We start from the raw sequence: 20384 nt of genomic DNA, 5'->3' as shown, positions 1-20384 counted from the left end.
GCCAGGGCCGGGCTGAAGGCCCTGCGCACCCTCCCAAGCCCCGCTGCAGACGGCATCACAGGGCTGCTTACAGCCTAAGAGGGGTTCAGGGGGGGAAAGTGAAGAAATCAATTAGGCCGGGCAATTCCACCTTCAGAAGATCTGGGAGGACGGGTACAGGGCCATAAACACGGTGCACAGATTGGGAGTCTACTGTGTGTTTAATAGAACTATTGTGCCCAAGAAACATATGGCAAGGCAGAAAGGAAAAAAAAGCCCGACTATTCGAAACTTCAACCAAGAAGTGGACAGGTGGAGGGGGCATTAGTCTTTTGCCTCATTTGTTCCTTAGCTAATGCGCCCAGCTCTGATGAAGAGGACTGTGCATATTGAAGATCTTGGTCTTCAAGGTGGATATATTGACTTGACAGGTCTTTAGCTTGTCTCTTTATACTTTGTGTGAGGGAAATGACATGAACAAATATTTGGTGATCAGAGAGTATATCGGGGCAGAGATTTTTAGCTCATAGAAAACTTGTTTTTGTTCTTTCAGTGCATAGAGCTAAACATTTCCAGTGTCACATGCAGTTGAATGATACCATGTGATTTGTGGTCTAGGCAAATGAATGAAGGCCCAGCCAATAAAAACGCACACATGTAACCCTGCCAAGGGATCTCAGGAGATACAAGTTGAAAATGAGAGAGCTACAAGAATAAGTGAGGTTATGGGTCAATAAATCTCCGCATGGAGGAAAACTGACCAACTAAGAGTACATGCATTGACATGCTTAAGGGAAAAAAAGGTTATTTTCAAAACAATGAGCATTAACTAGTTAATCTGTTATAGGAGCCATTGTTAACTTAGCATTCTATTATATATTTCCTTAATTTTCCTTAATTCCTGGCATTGGCTGTAAATCTAAAAAAATTTTAAATAGATTAAAAAAATAAACCTGCCCTGCCTCTAAACTTCCTGTTTCTATTCCTTGCTTAGATACTTTAGAATCTGTCTAAAATTCTACCTCTTGCTCAGGTCCCCAAATATAGATAGTCATAAATCATATCCATTTTATTTGCTGAATATATCTCAAAACTGAGCATTCTTTTGGGGAATGAAAAATCTCATTAGTTCATCTGTTTTTGGCTTATGAATTTTTTTCTACTTTATTTTTAATGAATAATTATTCTTCTTTATATTTTCTTCCTAGGAAAACCTAATTATGCACTGGTAGAAGCTCCATATTTTATGTTGTGTATATGCCATTCCCTCTATCCTATCTTTATAATCATTTTACTAGTTTACATTTTGTTTTAGTTATATATTCCATGTATATGTTCTGTTTCATTGACTTCATTTTCTGTCATTTCTTATTTCTTCTAAAAGCATTTTATCAATTATGAACTTTGGTTTAACCCTACTCTCTATTTAACCCACTCTGTATTTAGTGGATGTTTTAAACAGTTTTATAACATTGACAACAAGAAGCGGTAGCTTTTTATTATTTTCTTCGTTTAAGCATAATAGTTCTTTATAAACATCTGGGAAAATATTTTTCCTTGGTGTGCATACATCATTTCTTTCTTTCATTGCAAACATTTTTCATTGGGTGCAAATTAAATTTTTTAAAAATTTGTTTATAAATCCTTGCACTTTCTTTTCTAACATCCATTCTTATTATTGAGCTGTTCTGAAGAAGGATTCTCTGTTCTGATGCTGGTGTTTAATCCTGCTCAGCTGTAATGTTGCAGATCAATCCACCTGCAGAAACTATCTTTGTAACTGAAATATGGATATGACATCTGTACATAGTGAATGAACTGCCAAAAGCCTTTGGATGTAAATCATTATTGGTGGTAGATTTCATTGATTCATTTCATATACTTTTGCCTACAATCTTCACTTGCACAATCTTCACTCAAACAATTTAGGTCATCCCCTCCTTTTTTGTACATTAAGACAATTTGATCTGTTAGAATTGGTTTTCAATCAGTTCCCTTGATTTTGAATAGATACATTTAAAGATATATTCTGATTTTTATAGATATATTGTGATTTTTCAGAGAAAGTAATTTATTAACACATATTTAGTTGACCTTACTGGTAACGTTCTACACATACTCTTAAACTATATGAAGAAAACACTTGAACCTTTAGCCCTCATTTCATCAAAAACGTAAGTCCACATTTAGTCCCAGGATTTTTAAGATTTCGAAGGTAATATAAATATAGGGACTGCTACTTTGCATGTTTACTTGTAAATGTAGTTCTTAAAAAAACTGACCTTGTTGGTTATACTTTTTATTTTCCCCCATAACTGTTAGAACTAAGTCTATCCTTAATTTATATTCTTATCAACTAAAACAAGTGATTAAGATTGAGGATCAGATAAGTATCATCTGAACAATGCGGAGATGATACATAATTTAAATGTCTAAGTCTCAGTGGCGCTCTCTCATATATCCTTTCTCTCATCCCTCTCCTACTGTCATAGGAATCAGAAGATGAAGTATGGCCTCCTGAAGTTTCTTTACAGACAGCTGAGTCTGCATTTTTTTATCCTGATAAATCCATCCTGTATCTTTAAAGACCATGATTCATTCTCAAGCCTTAGCCCGAGATTTGCTTGAGAAGCCTGTTAACAGTGGAGTGAATAAATCCCAATAGATTTAGCTATATATTAGTAGTTGCTTAACAATGCACATAAAACCAAAAACTATTGTAGAATTAAACTTTTCTGAGCTTAACATCTTTTAGCTAGGGTTACTAGACTCTTACTAAAAGACTCCAAAGAAGAAAATTCTGTCAAATAATAATATTTACAGTCAGTAATTTCGGATATTTAGATGAGTAGAAAATGCTCTGAAAGAATAGTTTTATTTAAAATTTTAATATGGAGAAATCCTAAATTAAATGATTGTGTTTCAGGATCATTGCAGGGGTTTCTATTATCAAGTCTAGCATGTTTCTCCCCATTAAAATAAGTACCAACTCTAAAGAAAGAATATCTGATTTTCTATGATCACAGCATGAAGAGACTGTAGATGCTACGTGCTACATAATTTTTAATTCAACTGTTAGAATTATTTTATAGCAAATATTTTTGTTAAGGAGCATATATTCCTTCCAGTTTGAATAAAATGGTAGGTGAGAATAAATTTAAAATCATTTCATGTAAATGCTTTAAAATTGGTCTCCAAAGCCATTTTCAAAAGAAATAATTGTCATTATATATTAAAATATATACATTTTCACAGCAAACGCGGGATTAGTCAGTCGCCTGTAATTGAGCTGCGCCTTGTATTAGGTGCTGTACTGATTTGCGCTGCAAGCCCTGCCTCTACCTGCTCCCACACCAGTGTTTCATAGCAGTTAAGGTGCAGTGATCGATGTCAGGAGCATCAGATGGAACCAGCCCTGGAATGAAACTATGTTGTGTTTTTACACAAATAGAGGAAAAGCAGTCGAATGAAGCAGAAAAGCCAGCGAAAGCTTTTCAAGTGGAAGCAATTGCCCATAAAATTCTGGATTTACAAATTGTTTATACCAAACCTTAAACCACTTATTGTTAACAGTTTGATTTTGGCCAAGTTTCTTAGCCTTCCCACCTTCAGAATGTGAGTGCTTTTATTTCCCAGGTGAGTCAAAGACCACACGTGTTACTGTCCATAAGGGGCCTAGGAGAACGCCTGCCACGATGTAGTGAGAGCACTACCTAAATGCCAGTTACCCAGGGGTGGGGAAGGTGGCGCGTATAAACTTGGGTATAGAAAAACGTCGGTTCCTTTTTAACTTTTTAAAAGACTCGGTCAGGACTTTATGTGGTGACTGTGGAGCATTCTAAATGTCTGAATATTTGAGAGATGGAGGGCGATATTAATAGAGAAAGATTTCCATAACGTGAGATTGGATAAAATGAATGTGGTTGGAGCCTGATAAATGAAGATTAAATGAGAGAATAATTTATTGATATTTAATCTCTGCCAGGTTCTGTATTACAAATGGCTTATTTTATTCAATGCCTGTAAAGTGTTGACTCAGAAAATCATACTTATTATTAATATAAAGATTGATAAACTGTGGGACAGCTTGCCTAAGCAAATTTCTGGAAGAATTTTTGAGAAGTTTGAAAAATAATTATGAAAGTCAGTTTTTAGGCTGTGTCTGATGTTTTGAGAATGAAAGTGTGTGGAGGAAACTCCTGGCGTCTTCTCACTTAATTGTGCTCTCTCTCTCCTGCCATAAAGAGGAGTTCAGTCCCCCCTGAGCTAAAGGAGGCCCTGGAAGTGCTGTTTCTTCACCCGTCAGAACCTCTTCTTTCCCTCTGTGAATGCAAAGTCCGCGCAGCAGTGATGTCTCTCCATGTCAGTTAGACCTGAATAGCTTTACGTAGAATTGTGGAGTTTTTCTCTCCTGAATTAATTCACCTGCTTTAGTTTGTTTTCACCCAAAGATATGTTTTCTTGGAAATAAAGTTGGGTGTTACACTTATAATATAGCTGCAAGGGCGCTTTTACACAGTTCTTAGGACCAAGCAAATTGAGTGAGTGGATGGATAATATTAAATTCTTATACTGAATTCATGACAGAATTTGGATCTTTAGATACCAGTTTGCGGTGCTGAGCCATGCCCTGCTGCTCCTTCACCTATTAAATTATTTGCTTACATATAAAGATACTGCTACTGCCTAAATATTTTAGAAATTAGTGCTAAGTAAAAACGACTCATGTAAATTTATACTTAGTGCTTCAGATAATTTGATTCTAACACTAAATTTGAATTTTTTTCTATGTACTTAAGAGCCTACTTTCCCCCCTTTAAAGAGAGTAATACTTCAAAAAGAAGGTGACTATGATAAAACATTAGAAATAGTTATACATAATTTATGGAAAAAATATACTGTCCTTTAGCAGTATATGACATTAGCAAAGTCCCTGGAGAGAAATACATCAGTACATTTACTCAGGGGTCATCTATTATCTTCTAATTTTATGTACAGTTACTGTGTCTCACAAAAATACTTAAGAATAATCGCTAAAGGATAGAAAACATGAAAGTATATCGTTCTTTGTGTGTGTACATTATTTCCACATAATTTTAACTATAAAAAAATGTGTATTGGATGGTGATAACCAGGGGGAAAGTAGGGGGAGGTAGGAGAGGGCAGACGGGATATAAATGGTGATGGAAGGAGACTTGACTTGGGGTGGGGAACACTCACCCCAAGATGAGGTATCATTGAATTGTGCACCTGAAACCTATACAATTTTATTAACCAATGTGACCCCAATAAATTCAATAAAAAAGAAAAAAAATGTGTATAGGGACTCTAAATCTATGAGTTCTAAATTAATTCTGTATCATATTATAGGTTTACAATACTAGGAAAAGATCCCAGCAAGCACAACATTTAGCCCTTCCATTAAAAAAAAATATGTATTTACTGCACCATTAATTTATTTCCATGTCAAGCTGATAAACAACAAATGCCACAACAAGTTTCTATGGAAAATAGCACAAAGACTTCCTATTCAGAAAGATTTTGACAATAAGTATAAAATCACTGTTTTATTTGTTTTGTTTCGACTTTAGTGTTTCAAGGTTGTTTAGCTTAGAGATATAATCAATTTTTAAAATGATTTAGCAAGTGAAATGTGAATGTTAGAAATACAAAAGTGAAGTGTTGCTGTGTCCTACACTAATTTCATACACTGGGCTACAGATTCCTTCTCAGAACTGACCCCTCTCAAACTCTGATTGCCAATTTTTTTATGACTCATAGGCTTTCTAATTTTATAAAAATTGATTTTATTAACTTGTATTATAAATAGTTAATAATGTGCTGGGCCCAAACAAAATATACACTTGAATAACATACTCTGTCTTTGAGAACAAAAATGTAAGTGGGAAATTTCTCTAAAAGGGTGTTCTTATTTTGGGGTAAAGTAGGTTCTAGCATAATTCTCTTCATTTCACTGATCTTTCTCTGGTGAACTCAGAATAGTAGTTTCTTGAGTACTTCAAATGAGGAAATTTCTCAGCTCTGAAGAATTTGAACAATCCAGAGAGGACTCTCAGCCAAGAGAGTAGTGTAGCTATTAGGACTAAGGGCCCTTCACAAAATGTTTCACCTCCTTTAGCGCTGACAGCCAAAGGGGGAGAGAACTTGCCAGGAGATTACCTGTGTGACAATAGGAGGAAAGTGAAAGAAATGAATAGTTTTTAAGGTTATCTAAGCGATCAAAGGAAGATCAGGGTAAATTTTTGAGTAACCATGGAGTTATTTGCTGCTTTGAAAACTCGGATAAATTATCCATTAGGCGTTTGCCACAGAGTATAATTTTCCTGCATCAAGCAGTAGTCTCTCTAAGATCAGAAAAGATCTGAAATAATATCACACTCAGAACCAGAACTGGAAGACCCAAGAGCTAGTTTCGGTTTGACCTTCTCAGCTTTTCAGTTGCCTACATTTACAAATAAGGATGCATATCTGCTCTGCCATCCTCAATGAGTTATTGCTGAAATTAGTTTATATGGAATCTGTGCATATAAGTCTCATCTAATAGGTGCTTAATAAAAAGAATGTGAATCAGATAATGAGCTTTATAAGGCTAGACGCTGTAAGCAAACCTGCATTTTGTGGTTTTGTGCTGTTTATTTTCAGGTAAAACATACTCAGATTCATTCTACAGTCTGCTATTTCTTTTACATTTATGTGCTCTGAAGAAGCTGCTGTTTTTTCCTCTGTTGTCTTATATCTTGCTAACTAGGAACTGTTCTGTCTTTAATCCTAACAATACCTAAATCTCTGTACACCCCTGCTCTCAGCCTGCACACAGAAAATAAATAAATGGGAACTTAAATAGGAAGACAGATGACTTGTATATGACATCACCATATGTCTGTTTTGGCAATGTGCTCTGTGCAAATCTAAAAGGATGAATTAGAGTATTTTTAAGCAGACTAGAGGTTAAATAAATCATAAGTGATTATTTCTGCAGAAGAGTGAAGCCTAGATTTAAGCATGTTTCTTTTTAAACTAAACTTAAAAAAGATAGCCTGAGAATAATTAAGTGCGCTTTTAGAGCAAACAGCAATAATAGGACAGATTTATTTCTTAAATACTAAGAAAATATAAAAAATAAATGTTTGACAATGAGAATATTTACAATGCTTGACATTATTTTAAAAAGTTTAGTCTGTACCAATTGTTTATAATGTCTGTCCATATGCAGAAATAATTGTGATGGAAGAACAAACGGTGGAGAAAGATCACCTGTAGAAACACTTTTTTTTTAATGGGACAATACACCAAGAACACAATACCACTGCGGCTAAAATAATTTCCCCTCACAAATCTAAAATGTGTACAATATCACTAGTAATTCATTCTAACAAATTGCATTATATTATTGTTTTTCAATTGATTATTCTGGTGATAATTATAATAGTCATATTGTCCATGCTCATATAAGTTTTTAAAACCATTATGAATGGTCCCTGAACCAGTTTCCCAGTTACAATGATGAAGGTATTCAGAAGAATATAATGTATATGTCCTTTCTATACACCATTTAGGAGAAATGATCACATACTAGTGGGAAAGGCTTGTGAATGTTTTAAATGCTAAATCTTAAGCGTACTGGAATGTTACCGTTATTTTTTCATAAATAAAATTGTGTTCAAATAAAAAGTAAATCTCTCCTATCTTGCCCTTACTTCTTTATACACTAGCTGTGTGACCAATGTGTAACCTAACCTTTCTCTGCTTCAGTTTCCACATATATAATACAGGAAAATAGTATGAGCCACATAGAACTTTTCTGTGTTTCAAATGAGGTGATATATATAAAGGTCTTATGACAACACCTGTCCCATAAAGGATAGTAACAATAACGGTTAATACTTGTTAAAAGCATTACTCTTATCTTTTCATTAATTTTTAATGAGTATTAACTCATTTTACCCATAAATCAACCTTACAAAATAGTTATTATCATACAAAATTTATATTTTAGAGTAAATATTTAATAAATGCTTTTATTATTATAACTTAGGTACCAAGCTCCAAAATGAAAACAGAAGCTAATGCAAAATAAATTAGACTTGTATGAATGTATTTGCTTTCAAGTTGAGGTGTTATCATGACTAGATGTCTGAAAAGAAATGTTCACCTGGACAACTTTCCTGGGTTTCAGAAGGGGTTCCTTTCCTGAGATTCTTTGCTCTCTCTGTTTTAAGACCATTGCATGAGGAGAGTGGAAGAAAAAGAGTAAGTCTGAGTTTCCTTCTCACCTCATAATCCAGAACCTATTTTCCAAAATGGCCAAAGCTATAAAAGATGGATAGATCTGGCAAGCTCACGAATAAATATATTTATATCCAAAAGGTAATGTAGAAAGTATGTTTAGAGTTCAAACTATTTGCTTACAAGAAAAATTCACTCTCTTAATTTAATTAATGAGTTATAATAAAAAATGCATTAGGTATCTGAAATTCTATATCATGGAAAGCAATTCAGAGTGTCACTCATTGAATCTATTCACCTACTCAACTACAGAAAAAACTTTGGAAGAAGGCTATATCAAATTTAGTGATTTTTTTTATACAATTTGAATTCTGATGAAAATATTAGCGTAAAACTTCAGTGTAGTTAATTCTTGGAGATCTGGCTCCATTGTACATAAATTACATATTTACTATCTGTCAGGAGCTGTTATATACTGACCATCATTAATAATTTAATGATCAGGTAGCTAGCATGCAGAATATGACAGAAGTAGGCGTGTGCATGTTTGTGAATATAAAATAAACTCAATTTTCCTAAAATAAATAAAAATAAAGTTTGCACAAAATATAGCATGCTTAAATTACAGCAATGCTTTCAATTTAAGCATACATAAAATTTGCATATTTCATAAATTAATGAACAATTTTTTTAAATTTAAGAAATAAGTACGCAAAATGAACTAACTAAGCCTGTAACAAATTCTTTAGAGGAAATAGGCTTAAATATTAATAAGTGGCATATATGCCTATAAAATACTTCTGCCCTTACAAGTTAATATGAAGTATGATTCTATGTAAAATTTTGTCCTACATCATAATTAAAAAGCACTAGGTGTAAATTCCTGTTGTGCATAAAATATATTCATTTTAACAATTATTACATAGCACTTTGTAGGCCAAGCATGCAAATGCAAAGACTTAACTGAAAGCTCTGAGATGCCTTTACTAAGGTCATTTAAACTAAAGTGAAGAAAAATTTGAATGGCAACATTAAAATACCTGTATTCTGTGTTCCATATTCTAAACTATGTCTGTGGTCATAAAAGTATACTTCTAAAACTTTTTTAAAGTGGCACCTAGTACCTAGAATTTTAATTAAAGAGCCTTATAACTTTCCTCTACTTAAGCAGTGCACATACAAGTTAGAGGAAGAAACCATGCTCTTCATCAATATCATTAAATGTGTGACCAACAATAAATCACACTCTAGCTGCGACGGGAAGCCTAAGGTAGTCATCATCAGCCTTCCCAGTTTGGCATAACCGTTTATTTCAGGCCCTGCGATGAATGGAGCGCTGTTTAGGTTCTCCTTTCCCCTCTCCCACCTCCACGTAAAATCGCTTTTTCTGCATTCTTTTCTAGAGTCTGTCATTCACCAGGAGTCAAACTGTCTTGCAAAATAACACATCAAGAAAATAACAGCCCTGGCCGGTTTGGCTCGGGGGTTAGAGCTTCAGCCCACGGACTGAAGGGTCACAGGTTCGATTCACGGTCAGGGGCATGTATCTGGGTTGCGGGCCCATCCCCAGCCTGGGCAGGGCACCTGCGGCGGGCAGCCCATCGATGGGTCTCTCACATCGACGCTTCTCTCTCTCTCTCTCTCTCTCTACCCCCTTCCACTCTGAAAAGCAATGGAAAAAATATCCTCCCCCGAGGTTTGAAAAAGAAAGAAAATAACAAAGAGCGAAGTTATTTTCTCAAGGTCATATTGTAAGGCTACAGCCCAGCACCAGAAATGTGTTAATATCGGCTCCTCCACTTTCTTCATTGACTCATAACTATTTTGTTTTGGGACAAAAACCTGTTTTATTTTTTCCAAATACAGATACAGAAGTTTGCATGTTTTGCAACTACTGCTTCAAAGCAACGTTTGTATATACAGCACTTTCTGTTCTAATAGCACCTGAAAAAGAATACATATGTATCCACAGTGCAATGCTGGCTCATCAAGGGTCCTCCTTGCATATACTGCCATTTAAAGAAACAAAATGATTAGTCAAACCAGAACTGCTTCTGTCAGGGCAATTTTTTTTTCAAAGGTGGATAGCTTTACTCAAAAGAAAACTTAGGTAGTGTACATATGGGCTCCCCCAATTTAAAGCAATATTGAGGGGCTCCATCGTCATTCCTGGGTCCAGTTGAATAAACCTCAAGTTGGAACACTGGAAAATAACTGGTGTTGTTTTTTAACTTTATACACAAAAGGAATTTTAAGTACTACATTACCTGTAAGGTTGTCTATTATTGTAAGTATAAAACAGAAATAAAAGAGTCTTAAAAACAGTTCTTTATCTTAGAAGAATTTAAAAACTTGCGTTCTTTGGAAAAAAGACATTATAAAAATGAATTATACTAAATTATACTAAATTAGACATTATACTAAATGAATCATAGTCTCAATTAAATTTTCTCTTATAGTCATGGAGACTCAACCAAGCATGAACTGAGTGGCCCTGAACACTTTACTCTCACAGTCTCGGTTCACTATTTGTGAAAGGCGGCCTTCACTGATCACTTGTCTTATACAGTTGTTAAGGTGCAACGGATTTCAACTAGGAAGTTCTTAGCAGGGTGCCTAGGACAGAGCAGATAGTCAATATGTGATTTTTCTGTTTATGTGATTGACACTTTTCAAGGCCTAGCCTAATTTGAAATGATAGTAGCATTGTGATGTCAATGGAAATAAAGAGGTCACCAAGCTTAAAGAAATTCTCAACTATGATGAGAGATAGACACAAAACATTTGTAGTTCATACTTCATTGGCTTAAACTGAAAAAAATATATATATAAATTTTTGATAGGATTATTTTATGTTTCTTATTTAATGTTTTAATTGGAATTTAAAAAGTATGCAAGTTTACTAGAAAAACAGTAATAGCCATTAATAGAGTTTTGATCAGCAATAAAATTTTTGAAGTCATTTCAGAATAAGCATGTGATTTGTTAACTATTTCTCATTAGTCATGTCATCCTATATTAATAGAAACCTATTATTTCTCTCTTTTTTAGTTATAATCTGCTTTATGGATTTCAAATTCTTAATTATATTTTTCTCTTGAAAAACATCAACACTATATCAAAAAAAGCCGTTTATTTTGTGAACACTTTAGGCAGACTCTGTGTGTGTGTGTGTGTGTGTGTGTGTCTTTTTTCAAATTCCTCTTTCTGACTTTGAAAATAAAATGACATAGTTATAATACAAATTTCCAAGTGTTAAAGAAATATGTAAAATTAAGTTGGTCTTCTATTACCCCCATCCTCCAGTGATAAATTTCAACTATTTTTAACAAACATCATTACAATGTATTTTTTTATACATACTAGCATGGTTCAGATTTGCGTTTCATGTTTTAGTACTATGTAAAAATACTAAAGTAGAATAGTTAGCATCTACCAATTCATTATTAAATAAATTTTGCAATCCAGCGTTTTCCTTACAGGAACATTCTGAGAAGTGGCCTTTGGGGTATCTTCTTTTTCTATCACTAATCCAAGGAAAATCTCATATACATTCACTTCCACTAAATTAAGTGTAGCAGAGATCCAGGATCCTGGGTGTGAAACTAGAAATGTGGGAGTGTCTCACTTCAATGTGCCTTTGTTGGTGTTTCGCTTAATTTTACTTTGTGACACATTGGCCATATAACTTACATTGCGCACTGTCCACTTACCGCTCACTGGAGGGAAACCAACTGGAACAACATAATTCAGCGGGAGAATAAACAATATTTTGGACTGATCAGGAACCCCTTTCTTCTCTCACATACGTTACCAAAGCCTTTGCTTTATCTTATTTCCTTGAAGTACTATGAGATTTGTAGCAATAGTCTAGTCTAGGCAGTGATAGATGTAAATTCTACCCAGAGGGTCATGACTACATTAGTTTGCAAGTGACAAACTCATTTCCTGACTTCTCTTGAGACACTAATAAGGCCTTGAATCAAAGGTCCAGTGTAATTACCATTGTGTATTTCAGATTAAATAAGTGTGATAAAAGCTTCCATCTGGCTGTTGATCAAACATGCAAACATGTGAGAAGATGCTGATTTTCAGTGACATATTGCAGTATGTCTATTGTAATAGTCCCTGGTGCCTTCCCGTAAATTACTTACATTTGGGATTACTTGACTTAGACAGACAGAAATATTACTCACTTCTTAAGTGCTGCCCAGTGGGCATTGCAAGATGTCGTCTGATCCTATATTTGTTAAGGAAAGCATTAAGAAATAATGGAACCATGTTTATTTTACTAAATAACAGTTGTGCTCAAACTGTTTGAAAAGGCAAACTCAATTTCACTGCAACCAAAAAACCTGTCCTTGATGACAGAAGACTACATCTAAAAGGATTTGAAATTAAGACTCTAGATGCATGCATGTTTGGTTGTATTACAGAATATCGAAATTTTGATAAATGAATGAAATAAGTATATTTACTTCAGCAAACAACATCGACAGCACACTAATAACATTGAGAGCTAAACTCTCAATTTTGGGTTGAAAATTTCATAGCTGTGCCACATGATCTCACTTATATGTGGAATCTAAAGAACATAATAAACTGATGAACAAAATAGATCCAGTGACATAGAAGCATGGAACAGACTGATGAGTCTCAGAGGGAAGGTGGGGGTGGGGGTGGGAGAGATTAACCAAAGAATTTATATGCTTATATGCATAACCCATGGACACAGACAATAGTGTGGGGAGGGCCTGGGGCGGGGTGAGGAGGTGGGGGGTAGAAGGAGTCAATGGGGGAAAAAAGAGAACATGTGTAATACTTTCAACAATAAAGATAAACTAAAAAAAAAAAAAAAAAACAAGAAAATTTTATAGCTGTTGTGTCAGTCACTGTTATTATCAACTTATTTATATTTTAAAGGAAAAAGAAAAACCCCACCACATTGGATTCTGATTAAAAAATTGTTAAACAGTAGGAATGGTGAGAGGACTTTTTGTGGGGTTTATTTTGGAGCACAGTAAAACTAAAACCAATCAAACCACTGTCATTAGCCTAAGAGAAAAAAGGAACAGTCAGTTCCTACTTGTCATACTAATGCAAAGAGCCCCAGGGATAGAGTAGGACTTAAAATTTCTCAATCCTGACACTACCCACATTTTTTGATCTGGGTGATTTTTGTTTGTTTGTTTTTGGGGCACTGTTTTGTGTCTTATAGGATGTTTAGCAGTATCCCTGTCCTCTACCCAATTTATATCAGTTCCCCACAGGTAGTTACAATAAAAAATAAAAAAAAATAAAATGTCCCCAGACATCATAAGAAGTTTCTAGGAGGCCAAATCTCTGGTGATCAAGGACCAATCATTTGGTAAATTTGCTTAATAGAGGCAGAAAGTATATGGAGGCTAGAAAAATACAATAAATGATCAACTATTAAGGTCCATGACACTTAATTATATAGACAAGCATGTATAGATATTACATATTTTAAAAATAAATTATTGCACTTGAAAATACTACTAAATTTTAGAACAAAAGCTTATAAAAGGTCATATGTAAACAAAATATTTAATTAGGATGCATGGTTGTAACAAATTAGCCAATCAATTTAAATCACCAAGAATAACATGGAAGCTCTTTAGCTATCCTACCCCTCCAATAATAACAGTTCCATGAAAATAATAAGTAAATTTAACATATATATTTATCTTAAACCAGTAACAGCAAGAGCCAAACAAAAGCTTAGGGAAGCACTGACAACTATAGAGGAGAGCAAAGAACAACTTACACATTGTACTTCTACCTTCCAGAACCTTCTTCTAAATATTTATCCACTCCACCTCTGATTTCCAAATATCTGCCTCTAGAGGCAGGAAGTCCGATGGAACTCTCATAGAGGCATGGATCGAATCTCACCTGGGCAAGTTACTAACTGCATAGCCTTTGGCAAGTTGCTTAAGAGTATTCTATTTAGGTTCCCTCAAGTGTAAAATGAAGATGTGACATCTACTGTGTGAGATAAGGCAGGGATGGGGGAGAGGGGAGTTAGGAACCAAATAAGTTGTGTTAATTAAGTTAAATTATGAAAAGTGGTCTCCCACGTTGGTGTGCTTTCTTACTGTAGCTCAGGAAAAAAAAGTTGCAGAATTTAGAATTAAAAGGAACTTATTATTGAGAACCTAGTTTAGAGATCCAGGCCATGGACATGCTGATCAGAGGGAGATGGGGGGGGGGCAGCTAAAATTGAAATTACACTGTGATCAAGTAGAACAAGTCTCAAAGGATGTAGCCAGCATGAGGATTAACTAGTGTTTAGAGGGGAAGGTCTGAAGAAACTAAATTAAAGTAGACTCTGAGTCAGAAAACTAACTGCTGTTGGATCAGCAAGAGCTCCAGAGACAAGCAAAACCAAACCAAACCAAACCAAACCAAACTCTACATATCTCATTGGGCATGCAATTTCTCCAATAACTTCTAAGAGGCAACTGAAGGTCTTCAACTGAAGATCTTTATTCTCAGAGTTCCAGACTCACTGGATTGTCTTCGTTCCCTAGAAGTCTTTGGTGGCTAAAAGACCTCATTCAGTGGATTTAACGTATGTTAACAAGTTCAGAAAACAATGTATTTTTCCCCCTAAAACTTTCTTTTTATTCACAAGAGGAAACACACTTTACAACCTAATAAAAATCTTAGCCTTAAGTTATTACTTTCTACTAGTTTCTGAAAGTATATTTGGCATATGGCAATATTTTACTTCAGTTTCTGCCTAAAGGTATTCCAATAAAGGATGTAATTTTTTACATCTTAAAAAGAAACAAGTAAAATACATTTTTAAGAACTTCACAATAATTTATTGTTCATTTAAAATCTAGCCTCTTGAGGCATGCTTATGTGCTATGGATGTCTTTTTATAGAATCTAACTACAGAAATTCAATCTCTCTTAATGCCATATTTAATAAACTTTTGGGGCCATTCCTTTTCCCAGGAAAAGGTGTCCATAAACATATTTTCATTCCCCTTTCATTATGGTTTATCTCTGTCTCCTTCTCTCTCTAAAAGGCATTGCTGTCATTTCTGAAGTCAAATTGCACATGCAGAAAAAACATGATTAACACCCATGACATCCAATGCTTAATATAGGCTGTAATAAATTTGTCAACCTTTCTTCTTATATTTTCATGTTATATGCTGTCATTATGGCAATATGTTTGTGCTTAATAAAAGTAGCAAGGAAGGGGTTAAAGTTAAACCATTAAATTAACTACTTGATAGAGAAAATGAAACCAAGAAATGCTTAATTATAGCAAAAATGTATAGGCAATATTATTAGAACAGAACAACTCTGTCATCAATTTAAGACCTGCTTATGTATAAGAAACATGAAAAGGTGAGTTCGACAGTTCTTGCGTAAAAGAGTAGTAGTTAAAAGCAAAGAGATAAAATAATTAATAGAAATAGTAATGAAGTGGAGAACAGAAGAACTAGAAAGCTAGTGTTAGAAAAAACTGAATATTGCATATTTGAACCAGCAAGTGTGTGTGTGTGTGTGTGTGGCAGGGGGGAATTTACCCTTAAAAGCAAAAGGTAATAACTAAAATTAGCTAACATGCACATAGCGCCTTCCTTCTCTCTCTCACACACACACAGCACTGCTCTACACACATCACACGCAGTGACTTTAACTCTTAAAACAGCTTTTGAGGTAGGTGCTATATTATTGTCATTTTACAGATGAAGCTACAGAGACATTAAGGGGTTAAATAACATTCAATGTTCACAAAACTAGTAAAGAGATTTTAAATTGGATCTGGCTAGCTGAGGAAGAATTTGACATTAATTTTGGCCACACCAAATTCGGAGCTCTGCAGATCATTCAGCCAGAATGCTGTGGCAGTTGACTCAAACATTTGCAAGAGAGATTTAGACTAAAGAAAGGGATGTCCCATTGTCATGATAATTGAAAATAAAGGAGAGACTACAGAGAGAAAAGCAAAAGAGATTTAGCAAAAGGGAGTCAGTAAAGATATTAATATAGTGGTCAGACCTTAGTGTGAAACTCAGAACGATACTTAGAAAACTACTCAGAAGAATGTTACAAAATAAAAGTGCTTGTCAAAAGTTATCAAGTAATACTGGCTGGTCAAGAACATTAACTGCAAAAGAACCAGTGGATTCTGCAGAGAACTGGGGATGACAACTGGGGTTGCAAAGTTGATTACAAGGAGGTTAGGATGTGTGTTTGTTGTGACAAGAAGTAAACAAAGCTGTGAGTGACTTTGTATGCCAGGTTAAAGACTTTGGATTTTATTTCATGACAATAAAAAATTATCATCATTGCAATCTGTAAGATATTCTGTCTACAATACGGAGACTAGAGCAGAGGGAAACAAAATAGGAGGCAAGGAGGCTATTTAAGGGGCTTCGGTAGTCATCTCAGTGAGAGGTGAAGGACACCAGGAGTAAAAATAGTGGCAGTAAAGATGGAAAGAAGTTAAACAATTTGCTGGATAGTAAATAACAAAGAGCTGAGAAGGTTCGGTGTCTGATGGAAATTAAAAAGAAAGGTTTCACTATTCACTGACAGACAATACAGGACGTAGAATGAGTTTGGGACCAGATAAAAGAGTTTGTTTTAGTCTTTATAGAATAGTGTTGGTTTCCACTGGCAGTTGAACATAAGGAGCTCATCTGAAAGGTCACACTTTTGGTCACATGTGAATTATCATCTGAATAATCTGATACATTTTTATCATTTGTAGTTATAAGTATAGAGTTAGAGCATTCTCCATCTTAGGCTTTTACTACAAGAATATATATACATATGGAGCTCGAGAATTGAAAGTAATCAGTATAGGGATTCTCGCTGAGACTGCTAAACTCGACGAGACCCAGCCCAGCTCCAGGACAGAGTGAGAGAAAGGACACGAACAGAAGCCTGGAGATGTGCAGCGGACCAGAAGCACGAAAGGGAGATGAGAGATGTTGAAAGCTTGGAAGAAAAAATTACAAGAGTGGTTTTTTTTCTTCACAGAACACAGGTGCAGAGCATTTCAAGAATATTTAAGAATGTCACTGAGAGATCAGCTGAAACAAAACTTCCCAAACTTATGTAAATATATTCATCACTGTCAGTACAGAGAATGCCAGGAAAAAAATATCTTCCTGGATCATTAACTGATTAATCCAGCAATTCAAGAGAAAGAATGTTGTGTTATACACAGAGAGACAATCAAAAGCAATTGTTCAAAAAAAGGTTTGTTCTTACAACAACATCTTTTTTAGCCTATGTCCAAATAACCACCTGATGCATGTATCCATACTTAGAAAAGTTTGTAACACACGGATACTAAGAAACATTTGTCAAGTATCATAAGGTAAGGAGCATAAAATATAGGAGCAGGAGTCCTTGCTGACTTTGATGAGTGAGTTGGTTCTGCAGACTGGTGCCCAAGTCTGCCATGAATCACTGAATGCAGAGGTGAGTAGAGGGGGTCAAAGAGGGATTTGGGGGGACGGTGAGGTTTTTATTTTTAAATAAAAGATAAGATCAAATAAAAAGAGATTGATATGATCTTAAAATACAATGGAAATAAAGAAATCTTGATGAAGAACCTCAACATTTTCAGAAAACTAAGAGAAGAGGTAATCTGCAGAGACTGAGAAAGTCAGGGTTACCTGTAAGGGGATTTTGGACAAAATTGTCTATTTCACACAAATTTTAGCTAGCTCTGCACAAATGGTTCACAGAATATTTGAATAGTTTAACGGTCCAGTGTTCATTTTACATTTAGAACTTGGAACTTTAGTGTTCTATCAAATTCAAAGTTCTAAATGTAAAATCGATGGCATAAGGTCTTCATTTCAAAGTACAGCTCCCAAAGAGTAATTGATCAGAATATCATTTTTGGTCACATGTGAATTGTCATCTGAATAATCTGATAAATTTTTATCATTTGTACTTACAAGTATAGAGTTAGAGCATTCCCCATCTTAGGCTTTTACTACAAGAATATATATACTTATGTATATGTATGTATATATATATATATACACATATACGTGTGTATATATATGTGTGTGTGTGTGTGTGTGTGTGTGTGTATTTGACTTAAATTTCTTCAGGGCTATTAATATACTTTATAGCTACATAAGAAAAGGCACATCTGAAATGCATTAAAAAGTTTCCTTGTAGTTATTGCTGCCTGATACATTTTATTATAGCAATTGGTAAGACAAGGAAGAACCTTTTATCTTTTAAAAGGCTAGTTTATATTTTATAGCATTGTTTACTAAATGCTCAATGTCTATCTACCTATAACGCAGATGTTCTTTGAAACAGCAGCTGTTTTTAAATTTTATGTACCTATTAGATAACTGGCAGGCAAATTACCAACAATTTTATTAAGAAAAACATGGCCTTCTATATCTCAAATTGGATAAACAAGATATTTGAATTTTCTTTGTGAAATATATAAAAATGATGTCATAATGCCTGCATGTTGTCCACTTGGATAGTGAATTTTAAACAATGTCGCCCCAAAATTATAAGTCAAAACCAATAACAATGGAGAAATAATTATGAATTCACATATAAAGAAAAAAATCCAAGTTAATAAATTGTTTAAATTAAATTTACTGTTTTTATCAGCTAAGCCTCCCCAAACCCTATAGGTCTCATATATTATAATTTCTTTCGTTTCTCATTTAAGAAGTTGTCCACAATAAGTTCTCTGTTATGATTTAAAGTAGTTGATGTTTTCTAGATTAATTATGTATTTCTTTGCTTTATTATTTTCCTAAAATGTTTATTTAATATACCTATAAAGACACACAAATACCATAATTTTTGCTTTATTGACTATACTACTGGATGTACTTTTTAAAGATTTGAAATCCAAAATGCTAGTTTCTTCACACGACTTTTAAAAATGATTTCCTTGTTCATTAGGTTATAGGTTAGCATACATTCTATGCGTTCATATATTCATTCATTCATTCATGCCTATGTACAAGAAAGACCCTATGCTAGGTTTAATGTCAAAGAAGACATATTTTATAATGTTTACCTCATCTAGTCAGTTTTATCAACCATGTGTGATGTGCTAAAATTGGGTGACAGAGCTCTTGTCACCTGAGTGGCCAAATCTGAAAGCCAGTCAACCAATCTCATTGACACTGGTATTTAACTGCCACGTCCTGTGATATGGACAAAAGTCCTAAGAAGAGCAAATGGGGAATTCTTTGTCAGAAAAGCACAGTATAGCAAAAATGTTACAGTACAAAAGAGGATTCACAATGAATTTCAGGGAAAAGAGGACAAACAAAATTGACTATATTTGTTAATGGGTCCGAGATTCCAACAGTGACATTTTTTATTCTTTCTTTATGCAATGAGACCACTCATTTTTTTTCTTTTATAATTCCCACACACAGAAACTCTAAATTCAAAGAAGTATCACTATAACTCAACGCAGGAATTCTGTCTCCAGGTTTTGAGCCATTACAACGGAACCTTAATTTTGCTTTCATTTCACACTAGTAAAATAAAAACACCCCCTCAGAGGCCTTCATGGACTACGTCGTGCAACACAGGTGCTATTTCCTAATCTTTATCTATTAACCCCCTATTGCTTCCCTTCTTTCCTAGTTTTCGCCTTTCTCAGCCTCCAGATCACTGCCTTATGTTAAATTACTTTTTATCCACCAGATTGGATTATTTCGTTGTCTTTGCTTCTCCCTTACCTACTTTCTAAAAGTACATATCCCTCAAGGAATTAACTTCAACTTTCTTCTTTCTCAGCGCTCATTCTCTCCACAGTGTGACTCTAGATTCCATGTTGGTGACTCACATAACAATCTACCCCTTCAAAGTCCAAAAACCACAGTCTCAAATATCAGTATAATGCTGGGAATTTTCTCCTGAGATGTTCCTTGGATACTCATATTTAACATAGTAAATATAGTTGTGGTCCAGGAGCCAGAAATTTAAAAACCTTTTATTAGCAGAGGGAACATGGGCCAGTTATTTACTCATTGATGAGTTGATAAATTTAGACAAAGAACACTTTTCCCAATCCCATCATCTCAGGTATAAATCACTTTTAAATACTTTTTCTAAAATAAACCTAATTATCTCATAACACAAATCGTCTTTTGC

General features: G+C 34.5%; 1 protein-coding gene across 2 annotated transcripts in view; it reads right to left on the bottom strand.

The window, feature by feature from the left end:
• Positions 1-20384, bottom strand: part of CADM2 (cell adhesion molecule 2) — a 995556-nt gene that overhangs the window by 5431 nt on the left and 969741 nt on the right. The window lies entirely within an intron of this gene.

Source organism: Miniopterus natalensis, chromosome 6 (genome assembly GCF_054644295.1).
Source record: "Miniopterus natalensis isolate mMinNat1 chromosome 6, mMinNat1.hap1, whole genome shotgun sequence".
In the NCBI taxonomy this organism is placed as follows: domain Eukaryota; kingdom Metazoa; phylum Chordata; class Mammalia; order Chiroptera; family Miniopteridae; genus Miniopterus; species Miniopterus natalensis.
This window is presented reverse-complemented; position numbering and strand designations above follow the sequence as displayed.